Source organism: Haplochromis burtoni, unplaced genomic scaffold (genome assembly GCF_018398535.1).
Source record: "Haplochromis burtoni strain Fernald_Lab_line unplaced genomic scaffold, NCSU_Asbu1 Contig_56, whole genome shotgun sequence".
NCBI lineage: Eukaryota > Metazoa > Chordata > Actinopteri > Cichliformes > Cichlidae > Haplochromis > Haplochromis burtoni.
In genome coordinates this window covers 1221512-1237423 of record NW_024582417.1, presented here as the reverse complement: position 1 = coordinate 1237423, position 15912 = coordinate 1221512, and the positions used below count along the sequence as shown (strand labels likewise).

Genomic DNA, 15912 nt, shown 5'->3' with positions numbered 1-15912 from the left:
TAGCAAAATTTATGACAAACCAAGTATTTCATGAGATATTTAGCTGCATATTCAGGGGATCACTAAGCCATTAGTGATGACCTCTGGGCCAACACATGTACAAATTTTCATATTAATCCATCCAACAGATGTCAAGAGGGTGGACCAACTCTGTAACCTCATTTACAAATGTTTATTTTGTAACCTTTAAGTGGTCCGACTGTTTTTTAGTCATCGATCCAGCTGTTAACAATAAAACTGCTAACACAGCACATCAATGTCTCGACAGGTATGTCCGAGCACAAGTATGTTTACTTTGTTTCTCTCTGCCCCTACCAGAGATCAGCATGCCGACTGCTGTCAAACACAAACAACAAGCCACTCCAATGATGGAGGAGGGAAAAAAAAATCTCATATATCCTTGAAATACTTTTCTTCCTTTCAACAAAATAATAAAGTGCGAAAAGTGGATAAGTGGTGGTGTGAAAACATGCTTTTTGGTGAGTGGGACGTAAAAAAAAATTGGTTTTAACTTATTCAGTATAAATTATTATCCTGTCCCTGAAACTGTAGAAAACATTTGCCGTGAAGTTATTAAAGATTCTTTTTGGCCACCAGAATAAAAAGGACAAAGAGCTTTAATTTTAGAAGAAGTAGGCATGATTTATTTTGAATTAAAAAATAAATAAATTGATAACACTTAGAGGAAATACAAAAGGTAATAATACCTGTTTTGCCTTTGTAGTTTTCAATTTTAGTTTCTGAAATAATGTTAAGTTACTTCAAAGTACTATTATTATCTCTTTAATGAAACTAAAGGCAGTGTCTCCGGCTCCGTTTAAAATAATATTCCACCAATCAGTCGATGCATCTTAATCTAACTAAAAGCTTTTTAATGCTGCACAAACCACCCTTTGGTTGTCAAGCAAAAATGTGGTCTTCACTTTGCTAGGCCATTGTAACACTGAGACTGGTGCTGACTGCACAACTAAAACCTTTGTGGCTCTTTTAAAACCTTATTCACCAACATAAAAAACAAAAAAGGAACCTCAAAGCAAATTCTTCAGACTGGCTTTGTAATTTCGTCACTTTCGAACCAAGTGTGCAAACTGAAAATGTGTACGCCATAGGTTTCATAAGGTCAACAAACCTGACCATGATTTGTTACATTGCAGCCATTATTTCATATACAGGGACATTAAATTGCTTTCATATAATGTTCTGATCACAGAGTGGATAAATCACTCTCTGTCTCTGTGCTATCAACTATCCAATAAAAGCAAAACTGACTAAAAAATAAATATAAAGATCATGCTCCTAGTATATTTTGTCTCCAGGAGAGTATTGCGTTCAAAAATGTTCAGTTTGACTGAAAACAATATCAACTCTAAATTCCCACATCTGCTACTCCACATGTAGATATTAGTGCTGCTTTTAATCTTTTAAATCATGGTCTAATTAAACAATCTGCATATGGATTGAAATCATCAGCTGGTACATGAATGAAAGTTAGTAATCCAAGAGATTTACAATCAAACATTAAAATTATGACAATGTAAAGTTGATCAGGGCGGCTATTTAGGACATCTGCTATAACTTATGCATTGCCATGCAGATGACAGTACCATTTTTGTATCTGTTGATAATTAGAAAGAATTTCAGAAAAATGATTTGCTCCAGACCAAGAGCCTGCAGCAAACTGCTATTTATAACACACTTTATATGCATGTGTAATGTTGAGACTGACCTCACGGATACTGGGTGAACAATCTTCAATATGTATGTTTATGTTTATCTAGCCACATATTTTCTTCCACTTATTTAATTTTCACATTTTGTTTTGTGCTTGATTTTAGCAAAAATGAAATTACACAGATACAGTTTTCAAAGTATATATAGTATCCACAGGTTCTTCAGAGTAAGGATAATCTTTGGAAATGTACACTTTTGTGTTTTTTCTCCAGATAGCTTGCACACTCAGCAAGGGCATCCTGCAGGCAGATATAATGCCTCTTCTCTGGCCCAAGGGTCTATATTTCCACTCAAGATGCTGATTCAGCCAACAACACAGAGGCTTACTTTGAGAAATAGACAGTAAAGGAAAAAGAAGAAAGTTTAATTTCATAACCTAGAGCAGTAAAATAAGAAGATTGTGGCAAATTGATTAACTCCTCTACTGAACTTATTATTACTGAGAATACACAGATGATTAATAGCTGCTTTATCTAACGCTAAGCTTGTACAATTAGCAGTAAACACCCTGGTAGCTCACATATTTAAAAAAACAGACTATTGTGTTAGTTCATTAGGTCATGTGACTGCATTTCCTTTGGATTAAGATTGGGACTCTGATTTTTCCTATGGTTTCCTTTCAACCATCTTGCTTATTGTATTGCACTGCTTCCTCAGCATCCTGTAAATTTTATTGATATAATTTAAAATGAACTGCTTCCTAACTGATGCAAGATGTCCAGGCTCTGAGATATCAAGGCAGTTGAAAAACTGTGCTGCTCCCAGCAACATGGCTTAGATGTGCGAGCAGGATTTTATGTGGTGCCTTTTGCATTCATATCATAGCTTTGTGGATTTTTGACAAAAAAAGCTCTTCTTCAACTTATCATCCGTCCACAGAAAATTTGTGGAACATTCTGTCTGTCTTTTACAAACTCGAGATATGCCAAAATACCTTTTGGTTTAAGGTACCAGTGTTTTCTTTCTCTTAAGGTAGAATTTCATCCTTACAGTTTTTCTTGTAGTGGTTAAATGAGCAAATGATTAATGAAGTTGTAAAGAATTCTGCAGGTGTTTTGATGTTTTTTTTAATAAGACCTGCACATTGTGTGTTTGTGTTGATGTTGTCCTTGTAGCCATTTTGACCCCAGGCTTTGACAGCTTTTCAGCTTTTTTCTAGCTCCTTAATACTTTCTCTAAAGAACTGTAAAAGTTTTCGTAATCAAATTCCATCTTAGGAACAGAATTTGTTTGTAACTACTTGTTGTCACAAAGACATAAAAAAACAATTAGTTGTGAAGCAATCTAATCATATAGTGCTGTGTCTTGGGGATCAATGATGGTCCAGATAATCACCAATCGCTTGTCAATCATGGCAACTTTTAAGCTTGTTATTCCATTATTGTATTAACCCTTCCATGCATGAATTATGACAACCTCAATCAGGATTTTTAGTTTTTAATCAAGTATTTTTATTCATCTTTAGACATGAAAAGATGATTAAAAATACTTAAGAAAAAAATCCTGACAGGGTTAAATAACAATGATTGCAATGACACACCTCATACATCTATAGTAACATTAAACGACCAGTGGGTGGCAGGGTATGGAGTGACACATCAGTGTCCAATGTAGTGGTTTATGTGCAAGTATACCATCAACACTGACACAAATACAAGAAAAAAGCCTTTGATGACTGTCCACTGTAGTGACCGCTATGTGTGAAAGGGTTAATTTAACAGATTCATATTAAATGTGCCACATGTATATCAAATGAGCCACATGTATATCAAATGAGAAGAAAATAAGAGAAAACATAAGGTATGTGTTGTTTTTAGTTTGGTGTGGTGTAGCCACACCTCTTCTCAACTTTTTGTTTCACTGCATATTTACCAGTAGAAGACAGAGAGCAGGAGAGCCACTTTAATTATAATAGACAGTTACTCCTAGTGCCCTATACCACTTTAGGTAATATGAAAATAAAAAACTTTAAACTAGTAAAGTTAAGTCACTAAAAGTTATGTACAAGTCACAAAACAGAACCAAAGAAAGACTTAAATTAAGTTGACTTAATTATTAAAGGTTGTTTCAATATACAAAGTAGTTTACAATTAATATGCATAGAGATTTTATGCAAAGATGAACAACAGCCTCTTTAAAACGAAGGGGTTTATGCACTGCATTCCTACCATAAAATCCTTCTCTACATAAGTGTCAGTTAATTTACTTTTTTGCTGACTAGACTAATAATTTCCTTGAATCAGTCACCTGAGAAAAACATGCTCTTCTGTGTTTCTTCCATGTGGCACTAATGCATGAGCATCATTGTCATCACTTTAGTCAACATTCCTGTTTAAACACTAGACAGCTGAGCAGTTAATGAAGCTCCTGCTGCCCACGCTCCAATTATTAAACCCTATCTCAAAGTTACCTAGTACTTTTCCTATTGCCATCCTATACAAAAATCAATCATGCTGAGATTGACCTCTGTATAATTGAAAGTAGCATAGTTCCTGTTATGAACAATAAAAAAACAATATTTTTTGAAAGACTGTAAGACTGTGAAAAAAAAAGCACCAGTAGAAGTAGAAGCCACTCCAACAACATAGAAAACCCCGATCACTGAAAAAATATATATGTGTAAATACAAATTAGTCCAACTACCTGACCATAATTATGATTTGTGAGCACCAGAACTCAATTCTAGACCCTCCTGCATCATAGCTCCATATGGGGAAAAAAATGCTAGACAAACTGAAAAGTGCTTCAGACGTTGCAGAGGAGTTATAATGTTCCTGTAACCGCTCAGACAGTCAGAGGACGTTGAATAATGTCAACCTATACACTGCAGACACAAACAAAAACCTTGCAGGTTTGGTCTTTGCTACAGAATATGAAGAGACATCTGATAGACATTAGAAGAACATGCTATGGTCAGACGCAGATGAAACCAAGATAAATTTGTTCAGTTCAAATGGGATTCAGCATGTTTGAGGTGGGAAAAAAAACAACCACAGTGAGCGCTCAGGGAGAGCACTATCCCACAACTCAAACACAGAGGTGGTAGTGTGACTTTATGTGGCTTCACGAATGCAACCAGAATGTCTGTGGATACACCAAAATGCTAGCTTACAAGATTGTTTCCTTCCACCGGAAGCATATGTCCTGAATCACACAAGAGACTGTAAAGAATGGAGAACATTTTTCTTTTAAGTAAAAGCTGTCATCCTGATGAGAATGTTGCCCAACTTGAAAAACAACTGGAATCTCTGAAACACCAGTAGTTTCCATAGCAAGGAGGCTGATGTATTAAGAGCAATGTGCAATAACCTTTACATGGCTTCACTCTGTTATACATTTATCCCTGGTTCAAATTTGCTCTCTGTGTAAATGATTTCTCTAAGTTATAATAAATGGGCTGGTTCTTATATAGTGCTTTTCTAGTCTGAGCACTCAAATCTCTTTACACACATTGCTTCATTCACCCATTCACACCCATTCATACAAGCACTTTTTCTTTGCTTTTTCTCACACATTCATACTCCAATGTTTCAAATGCATTCAACTTGGGGTTAGTATCTTGCCCAAGGATATTTAGCAATCAGACTGGGAGCAGCCAGGGATCAAACCACCAACCTTCCGATTAATGGATGACCTGCTCTACCTCCTGAAGTACAGAAGTCTAACGCCTAATAAATGCTTAATTAAGAGGAACTCTCAGATATATGTTTCTTCAATGAAACATATTTTTGAACATGTAATTTTCATATGTTGGCTACTAAGTTATACAATGACAAATCTGTCTCTCGTTTTCTTTCATGTGGAAGGCTGGAGGATATCCCATATGTAGCTCTGAAAGAGTGTTTTAGAATTATGAAGAAGACTCACTAATTCTTCACTAATACCTAATCTTCGCCAATCAAAACACAGGTGCACTCAGTTCATTTCAAGTTGAAGTGCAATCAATAAAATACTGATACAATTAGCAGGAAAGTCTGTGTTGCAAACATTAGTAAATTATCTGTTGGTTGAAACATTGCTCTCCATATATTTTGTGCATTGAGAAAAAAAAGTCTCAGAAAAAAATGTGCTGGTCGGAAAATCAGTTCAGAAAATTCTCCGAGTTCCCACCTCTTACACAGAATCTCGTCACATCACTCTCTCTGTAAAATCAACAGTACTTTTCTTTTTATGTTCGTTTTTCTTTTTTTTTTTACACCAAAACAAATTTTTGCTTTTTGCTGTATTAAGAAGCTAACCTTAGAGTAACTTCAAAGATTAATATACTGAAAAATCATGACCTCTCTCTTTTTTCTCTCTAACCGGCTCAACATCTGATCAGCAGGACACACAGAGCCAACTCCATACTGCATGATAGTCACATCAGCTGGAGTCTAGGACAGCAAAAATCTTAAGTGTTCACACCTGAGGGGTGCTCTGCATGAACTGCTCTAGCTCCTCTACACACCACCCCACTGCCACTTGTGTTACCTGAGGAGGATCAGGAAGGCAACATCTGGATATGTTCTGGGGGCTGTAATTTTAGAAGCTCTTAAACAACCTTAATCCCCTCACAGTGTGCTATTTATTTTGGTCATGTTCTTTCGTCAATAGCCAGATTTTCTAAGAAGCAGGCAGCATTTCAAAGGGAATGACATACTGAGCCTAATATATGCAACAGATTGGAAACAATAAAAGCAGTCATTTTTTCCAGCTAAAGATTACTAATCTATAGGTACATTTTGTCTGCTTCATCCAACATTGCAAACAGATTTATCTTTTCCAAGAAACTCAGCTGAGTTCAGTATATCACAGCGTACTCGTTTTTCCAGTAATCACCAAGAAATTCAATTAAAAAGGAAAAACTTCAATATTACAGAGAAATGTAATTAAATCCCACTCTACAAACTTTTCCTAGCTTAAATACGCATTAACCCAAAACAAAAAGTTCTTTCTCAGAAGCAGAGCACAAGTCAGAAAGATCCATAAAAATGATTTCATTGCAATTCATCCCGCAAGCTGCCATAATGACTAAATTTACCACTTAATTATGCTTTAATTGGGGGATTTTCAGCTTCATTACATAAAGGGGGGCTATAACTTGAAAGGAGCAGGAAGTAAAAAGTCTCATCTGTGTGTTACCAGGTTTTTAGAATAAATTCAAAAGTGCACTAAAGCATTGGGCCACACTTCTTAATCTTTGAATGCAGGTGTTTTGAGTCTTGTCGCCACAGGTATTGTTAAATCAAGCACCTAGCCTTGCAGTCAGCCTTCACAAACATTTGTGGATGAATGGGTCGTCTAAAGATCTCACTGAGTTTGAGCGTGGTACTATAACAGGGTTTAACGGTTACAACAAGTCAGTTTGTGAAATGTCTTCCCTCCTAGATATTCTGAGATCAGCTGTAAGTGGTGTTACTGCAAATTAGAAAAGTTTCAGAACCACAGTAACTCAGCCCCAAAGTGGTAGACCACATAAAGTTACAGAGTGAGGTCACCGAGTGCTGAGGCACACAGTGCGTAAAAGTTGCCAACACTGCTGACTAAATAGCTGCAGAGCTCCAAACCTCCTCTGGCATTAACATCAGCACAAAAACTTTGCACATTCATCACTGCATGGGTTTCCATGGCTGAGCAGCTCCCGTAGGTGTAATGGGTAGGCAGCCTGGTACTTTTGTCCATATGGCGTATATTATTAGAGACATTGCAGCAAGGATACAGTGATGTATTACTTACTCCATATCAAGTCATCATTTAATTTTGCCATTGTTTTAAGAATTCAACTAAAATTTTCATTAAACTCTTTGTTTAAATAAATACACAGCTTTCCCATTTGGCATTAAAAAGGGTGAAGTAGAACAGAGGTTAGTTTACAGCAAGGACCACGTGGTGAAATGGGACAAAAGGCGAGACAAAACAGCCAGACAACATATTTGTGAAGAAACCAGATAGAAGTCAAACAGGAAGAGAGAGAAAAGGAAGAGAAAACAGAACATAAAGAGACAGAGAAAAAGACGAGCTCGTCAAACGAGCGAGGTGAAGAGTGAAAAAGGAATGTAACACGGTCATATTTTACCACTGATAGCAGGCGTGCGGTGTGGCAGGCACATAAGGAGTTCGTTTATTAGCGTTATTCCTTTTAAGAGGGGTTGTCCTAAAGAAAAAAGAGCCGGTTCAGAACACTGATCTCAGCCCACTGTCTTTACAAAGCATGATCCTTTTATTTGACTCAATCCATAGATCTGCATGTAAAAAAAAAATCACTGCATAAATAACACCTAAAGAACAAGCAATCAGCAGGAGTGTGTCTGTGTTCATATAGTCAAATTAAACCTATAAAGCCGGAATGGGATTTTAGCATTTCTTGTGTCGATTACTCAAGCTTTAACATCCAAACAACAAGCTGTTCAATTTTATAAAATTCATGGCTAACAGCTTTACATGAGCAAGACCTAATCTTACTCTTTGTAAGTGACTGCACACACTTCTATGCTAGGCTGTGATATGAACATAACAATTAAAACTTGACAAGTCTGACAGCAGCACAATTTGGATTAAATTAGTTTTGTTCATCTTAATGAGATGAAATGACAGTCATTGCAATCGCTTTGTTTAATGTAAAGAGAAGCAAAAAAAAAAGGATATGACATGTTGCATCACTGCACTAATTTACGAAACATTACCTCAGCAGACACAAGGAGCAGGGAAAGTAAGAAAAGTAGATGAAAGGTTATGGAGGATTACAGCTTGCACAATGCCGACAAATAATAATTCATACAAAGTGTTACCCTTCAAATTTGTCCTCTCTAGTGTCATTCTGATGTGGAGGAAACTCTGATGATGCTACAGATGTTTTGTGTTTAGTTTCCCGAATACATACATCAAATCAACCACATTAAAAAATATACAGGAAATCTTTTAGGGAAGATTTAGGTAGAACATCGAAGCTATTTGTCCAAAAATCCCAGGATTATACTTAAAGAGATATATGTCCCACATTTGCAACCAGCCAAGCAGAGGTTTTCACAGACACTAATGCGTTGGTTGGCCTTTGGTTTGTTTAGGGATTACTCTAAACCGTTTAGTGAAATGGTGTGTGATCACTGCCTGATACTGTCTTTTCAGACCTAAGCCTCTTGCTGATTACCGCAGGAAAAAAAGGTGCTCTGTCACATTCTTTCACCTTCACCTAAACTTTAGTCTGTGACGGTGCTTTCAGTTTTTACATTTTCTAGGGGAAAAAAATATGTCCAGATATCCTTGGAGCCCTAAAATGATATGACCTCAGGCAAACACTTGTGATGAGTACTTCATACATTCTATGAAATTGCTTAACTACTGTAGATCTATAAGAAATAGTCCTGTCTCATCGACCACACAGTGTACTGAGCAGACACCTTTAGTACTTGACAGTTTCACAACAACAAAATCATTCCAAATAACTTAAGTAATCTCTAACTGTAATATCCCGCTATAATTAGATAATTAGAGAAGACAAGTGCACTTTATAACTTTATAAACATCCAATTTGTAGCCAGTAACGAGGCTGACTCCACCACTGGCTGTGGTGGTGTGACCTTCAAGTACGGCTGTTATTATTTTCCACAGAGATCAGCAGCTAAGAATGTGAAGCATGCAGAGCCTGAAAGATCCCTTTCTCTTCCCAACAACCCCCAACACTGTTTTCTACATTTTCTTTTCTACTATACCTATACAGTACCTTCATTTCTGTTTGAAACCAAGCACATTTTGAAGCATACCTTGAGGTAACTCCACCATCCTATATGTCCTCTGCTTTTTCTTCCTGTCCTACACTTTCAGCTGCCTCAGGTTTGTAGCACACCCTATTGTGAGCACTAAATAGGATGTCATGGTGACGCTGGTCAGTATTTTGAAGAACAGTAGCAAATCATTGGAGAGACCTGAGAAAAAAATAGGAGAGCTATTTTAATCTGTTTCCCTGCAGGATATCCTTGGACAGCATGTCAAACAGAATCACACACAACAGACATTAACTTGAGTCGAGCCATTCTGAGTGCATTCAAGCTCGTGGCATTCACAATCTTAAATTATGCATCTCAGCACTGCATGTACACAGAACCTAGAATTCATCGCTTTTAATCATCCTTAACATGACTACTTCTTATTGTTTTTGTTCTGTAAAGCACTCTAATGTAGAGGTTACTGGTAAGTGTACAAATATAATGTAGAAAATCTCAATGAATCCCCACAAAATTTCAATGAAGATAAACTGAGTGGATGCTTCACACACTGATCCCCCCCAGAAGCTGATTTCAGCACCACCAAGTTCTGGTTCTTCCCTCATAAACACAGACATTGTGTAGAGAGTACCAGAAGAATATTTTAACATTATATGGACGGTACCTTGCTCATTAGCTTAGCTACAAACATTCAGTCCTCTCTTTGGTCGCTCTGAACAATCCAAAAGACTCACCAGTTTTTAAATGTCACTATGTTGTTGATGGGTTTTTTTATTTTATTACCCATACCAAAGAAGCATCAATTTACATGACATTTAAATTTAAGATTAAGATTATTATGTGTGGGGTGTGCTTGAGGAAAAGATGTGCATGTAAGTAAGAAAGTAAGGTAAGCAAGAAATGGGTTTGGCTGTTTAGCATCATAATAAAAAAATAAATAAAACTACCAACTGTCTTTCTCTGAATCTGAAAGTTATATGGAAGAACAATGTGAAGACTTTTGGGAGAAAGGGCAAATTGAGTAGCATTGAATAGTCCTCTATTACAATGCTGAGTCAGACTAGGCTCATACAGCAAAACTTCCCTGACTTTTAAGCAAATCTTCATCACCACATATTCTCTGAAATGCATGGTTGTGTAAAATATCTGCATTGAAAATAAAAATAAAAATGATTAAATCTATTACAGTGGTACCTTAATATGTCTCAGCTTTTTCCCACGTAAACACAACATTTGACAACCTCCCCAGTACCCATAATGATGAGTTTTGACACCTCAGTCTATATCATTATGACCATTAAAATAGTTTCTGGGTTTTTCTAAGGGTAGTTAGGCAGAGACTACCCTCACTATAACTTCTGATTCAAACCCAGTCATTTTGTTCAATAAGAAGCCCTCAAATATGACAGAAATCACTGGGTTCAGAAAAGAGCTTCAAGGATGACTTCAAGTAGCCTTTCAAGGGATAAAAAAAATAAACATTTAAGGTCAACACACCAGGAAAATGTCTATAGAAAGAAAATGTGCCAAACCACGATAATTCATTGTGTAGTCATAATTAACAAACAGTTGCTGTAGGAGCGTTGGAAAAAATACCCCACCTTGTAATGGAACGATCTTCAGAGAAGATAGCAAGTAAGAGCTAAATTAGCTGTTAGCCACCTTTAGCATCCACAGTTCCTTTGCAAATTGGGGTACATTTCTGGACACATTCCTCACAATGGTTTGCTTCATGGTGGGCAAGAGGAAACGGTGCATCTGCTAGCAGGTGTCACACCAGGAAGGGGAGGGGGGGGAGACAGTTCTGGAGAAGAGACTTAATATTCTTGAGGTACCAAAAGCGTATCTACAATCGAATGGCTAGCTAGCTATCTCATTCTAAAAGCGCCAAATGAGTCAACATAGTCTTCACTCCATGTCCTGGGTACTGGTCTTTCAAATCATGCCCTATAACTTTACAATAGAAACCTAATTTAGCATTTTCCCGGTACTTCAGAAATTCACAGTCTTGCCTTTTCTAAAGTTTCCCAGTATATTTATTTGCCATTTCCCAATTCCATGACCAAAAGCTTTCTATGACCATATGAACCCAACCTAGGGGTGAAAAAATATCAGTGAGGCAATATCAACTTCCTTTGCTTCGCCATTAGCTTCCTCCTGCAAAAAGTTATCAGTATACTGTCAACAAACAGCATCAATATTTTAAACACTCAGGCGGTCTAACCCATTACCCCAACAGTTTTACTTAGTCACTACTTCATGACTCCTCGTGATGGAGCTTATCAAATTAATGAATTCACAGGGGAAAATGATGGGGACAGTGTGGACACCGAGGAAAGATCAAACTCACACGTTATCAAAACAAAATGCACAGACACACCGAACTGTAAAGAACGAATCCTTAATTCCTAATTTTTCCCTCTTTTGGTACACAGATATGCAAATTCATCATATATGATTGTTTTGGTAAGTATCAAGTATTACATAATTAATTAAGGGCAACATATTAAATAACTGTGCATAGTTAATTCAAAAACATGATGCTGACCCATGAGTTAACTGTCATTTGGTGCCACCTTCTTTAGTCATTGCCAGGTTGATCAATTCTGCCCTTGTCTGCTGGCATCCATTTAAGCTACCAATAAGTAAAATGTTTTACACTACAGTCCTTAAAGCAGCAACATCATTGGAAAAGTTAGCAGAACAGTTCTCTCTGATCCACTCCTGCTGCGATATCTTGTCATTTGTGCTCAGACTGGCCCTGTGTTGAAATCTCCAAATGCAGATAATCTAGCAACAACACTTTTTTTTCCACTTTAAACATGTGAGCATCATTTCAGTAAGGGCTAATGGATTAAGGGTTTTCTAGTGAACTGCCTTAATTTAAGCCAGCAGGGGTAAATGCTGTCTGCTCTCGAGTGAAGCAAAATAACAAAATAAACAAGGTGAAAACTTTCACAGTGATCCTGGCTCAAACCAAACAACCTGAAGTAACTTTAGCTGTTTGTGAAACTTACCCTTTTCCCCACAAGTCTGCTTGTTGTCAGTCTTTCATTCCAGCTAGGCAAGTTTGTTCCTCAGATTTCTTTCGTCTCAAGATGGAGGCAGAAACTCTCCAAACACCGTTCCTTTGCTCTGAGTTTTTGTTATTAGCAGGTCCGGTTCTGCTTCTCTCCTACTGACTGCTGCATGAGCTGCTAACATGACAACACTGATAAACAACCAACTGGAATGACAGACACCAGTGCTCAAATACACAGGTGCACGCAGACCCCCCAGTGAACACAAACAGAGAAGGCATAGACAGCTTAGAGAAGCACAGTATAAAACAGCTCCTTTGCCAGCAGTTCGCCCCTTGTGTGGAACTCCAACCTTACTCCACCTACCTCCTCCTCCTCCTCCCCCTCCACGCACCTCCCCTCCCTCTCTCCTAAACAGCTCCAAGACACAAAGAGAAAGGGGCTCAGAAGTTTCTTTTTCTTCAACTTTTTCCTGTTAACGGTTCAACGCACAATGCAGAACTGTCGTCTTTTCCTGGTTACAAAAAAACCAAAAAAAAACCACCGAACTGCTTCTGTACGACAAAGCAGAGCAAAACAGTGTGAAATGTTTGTTTTTATCCACACTTGTTTAAAAGTACGATCCTCTTTATTGACATAAAAATCAGAAACAGTCAAACTGAATGTTCACGAGCGTTTTAAATCCTTAAAAAAAAAGCTCAAACCTTTTGCTTGCTTCTGTCTTTTCAGTGGTGCGGAGAAAAAAAGATACACACTTTATATGCACAGTAATCCTTTAGCTGCTCTACTTTAAATAGCCCAGATTTCATGATCCTTTGTCAAATTTCAGGTGACTCGTCACAGAGATACATGAATGAAAAATATCTGTGCAATCAAAGACCTATAAGCATGGCCATATGTCATATATTTCACATGCTGCATTAATCCTGGCAAACAGCTAGAAATCTCTCACATTAACTGACCTTTCTTATGAATTTTCAGTACGACTGACTATAGTTAGTAACGGCTTGCATTGTGTGCCCAGTAGAGCAGATGCGAATGCTCGCCATGATGATGGTGAAACCTGTTTTAATAAATCAGTAAAGGTGAAGGCTCCTGGAAAAGTTTTTGTTCGGAGGGATGCTGCTTTCAAATAGCTTCTGCTAGCTCTCAAAAATGTTTGTTCATTTGCTACCACTATGATTGATGATGTCTGCGCTTAAGTCCATCCACATATCCAAAGTCGATTAATAACTGTACCCCACACTGAGAAGCACTAACACTAAGACATCCGTCAATCTGTAACAGTACAGTATATCCATGTTTTTCTGTTCTTGTACTCTGCAGGCACTTCAGCTCATCGTGATGATGTGTTATGGCCTCACTTAACTCGTGACAGCTGTGTCCAACCTTATCGCTGGTCAGAATGACTAGCTCTGCAGGAACTGGTTGCCTAATCCTAAGCTTGTGCTTCTGTGAAAAATTGACATTTTCATGTTTATTTGCTAGAGCTGCTTTGCTCGAGTGACAAGCCAATGACTTCACATTTGATGTCATGCTGTCAAGCGTAGTACTGAAATAAAAACGTTTTTTTTTATAATTCTTGGTTTTGTCATAAACTAGCCAAGGCGCTACACAGAGCAAGAATTTTGACTCTTTTCCAAACTGACTTAGCTATATGTCAGGACCCCCAGTAATCTGGTTCATGTTATTGCCAACACGAAGGCCCAAGGACTTATGACAGCCACTTTAGATTCCTCTAACATGCAAACTGCCAATGCTGTTCTGCAATGTGTCTGAAGACCTTCAAAGTTGCCAAGAGACACCTCTCACAATAACTCTGAATTCCAAAAAGTTTAGACGGAGGACACAAATAAAAAAGACCAGCAATGTAATTGTGGCACATGTAACCCAGAGTAAAATCTACATTATAATCAAGCCCATAAATATTCATCAACGACAATCTTCTTCTATTATTTACAGATCACCTTAATATTGGACTGTGAAAGTCTTCATAGCACTTATCTCTAATGGAAGAAGTCACAAACCTCTGTTTTTAACTTCGTTTTAGCATTTTTCAGCTTACCGTTTGGGTTTTAAAGCTGGCAGCTCCACAGTTTTGATTCACTGCTCCCACCCAAAAACCCTTTTTTTAGTCAAAAAGCTCTGGAAAACACTTTAAGTGGTCTGCTCAAACAGCACACAGTCAAAGCAGGAAAACAGCTTGTGAACACAGTGGAGCATTTAGCAACTGAAGAGCAGGATATCTCACACAAGAGTGAGTTGAGTTTAATTTGACACAACTGCAAAATGAAAGCCAGACAGATGTGCAAACAGGTAACTGTTTCACATTCTAATCACCGTAACGACTAAATTAATATTCCAGTTTCTACACTGCAATCCATGCCCAAAGTTCCCCCCAAAAACCCAAAACTTTAATGCGCTTTCACAGGAAAGAAGGACAGACTTAAAAATTCGATGTATAAAAACAGCTCATATAGTTAAGAGATTATCTAAGTAGTAATAACACAATAAGTTTTAAAAAATCATACTGATGTTGCAAGACTCATTTGATAGAAAATACATGCATAAAGGAAGAAAGCCTTTTTAAAAATACCAATTCATTGTTCAGCATTAAAAATTACGGTCTTCCAAACCCTAACCCCAATTAGTTAGTTATTCAATCTTAAGTGTAGCACAGCGGCTGCATAACTCGACGAAGGAGAATGCATACTGGGCCAAGGCCTAATCGCGCACCTCTGAACAAAAATATCTGCTCAGTTTCTGCATGGTTTCTTTCTTTGCCTGTGCTTGACCTCTGCACCAACGGAGAGGACAGAACTGTGTTTACAGACTTTTGTTAAAGCATTTCTTTATGCTGAATTGAACATTAATTTGTCTAAATTAATTAACTAATAGACTGAGATTATTTCCATGTGTGATCAAGTTATGAACACCTGCAGAATACTTAAAGGGATGTTGGTCAAGATTGCGACAACCCTCAGCGCCTTACCAAAGAAAGTATACATGAAATGTAAACCATCATAACCGAACCAGTAAGCCCTAAAAATATCTACTGTGCTGTTTTTGTGTAGATGTTTTCTTTATGATGTGTTGATCAGCTATCATTAAACATTAGTCTTTTACACTACTTCGTAATGTATTATTAATAACAATCAAAAGCAATTGTTAAGTAATCGCTGCTAAGTAAAACAATCCATGTTTTTCCGATTCCCAATTAAAAAAATAAAAATTTTCACAGTCAAAAAACTACATTTGACAATTTTAGATAAAGTCCTATTTTTCTTCTTAGATTTTAGTGCAGGGAACCTACAACGGAATTAGTTTAAATGCCACTCAGGCCCAACACACAGCTCTCTGAGGCAAAACAAATCAAACACCAGGATCAGTGTTAATCTACATGTTACCCGGGGCAGAATTTAGAAATTGCTGGCTCATAGTGTTTGTGAGCCTGTGAGTAA

The 15912-nt window shown here is 37.4% G+C and overlaps 1 long non-coding RNA gene across 3 annotated transcripts in view; it reads right to left on the bottom strand.

Moving 5' to 3' along the window:
- Window positions 1-12791, bottom strand: part of LOC106633190 — a 52671-nt gene extending 39880 nt beyond the window's left edge. The window contains exons 1-2 of one of the 3 annotated variants that reach the window (XR_001336292.2): window positions 12449-12791; window positions 9471-9632 (exon numbers count right to left, since the gene is read on the bottom strand). This is a non-coding gene — a long non-coding RNA (uncharacterized LOC106633190). Of the gene's footprint in view, window positions 1-9470 lie in introns of all 3 variants that reach the window. The other 2 variants (XR_006054406.1, XR_006054407.1) reach the window with 2 other exon arrangements.
- Window positions 12792-15912: the final 3121 nt, after the last annotated feature.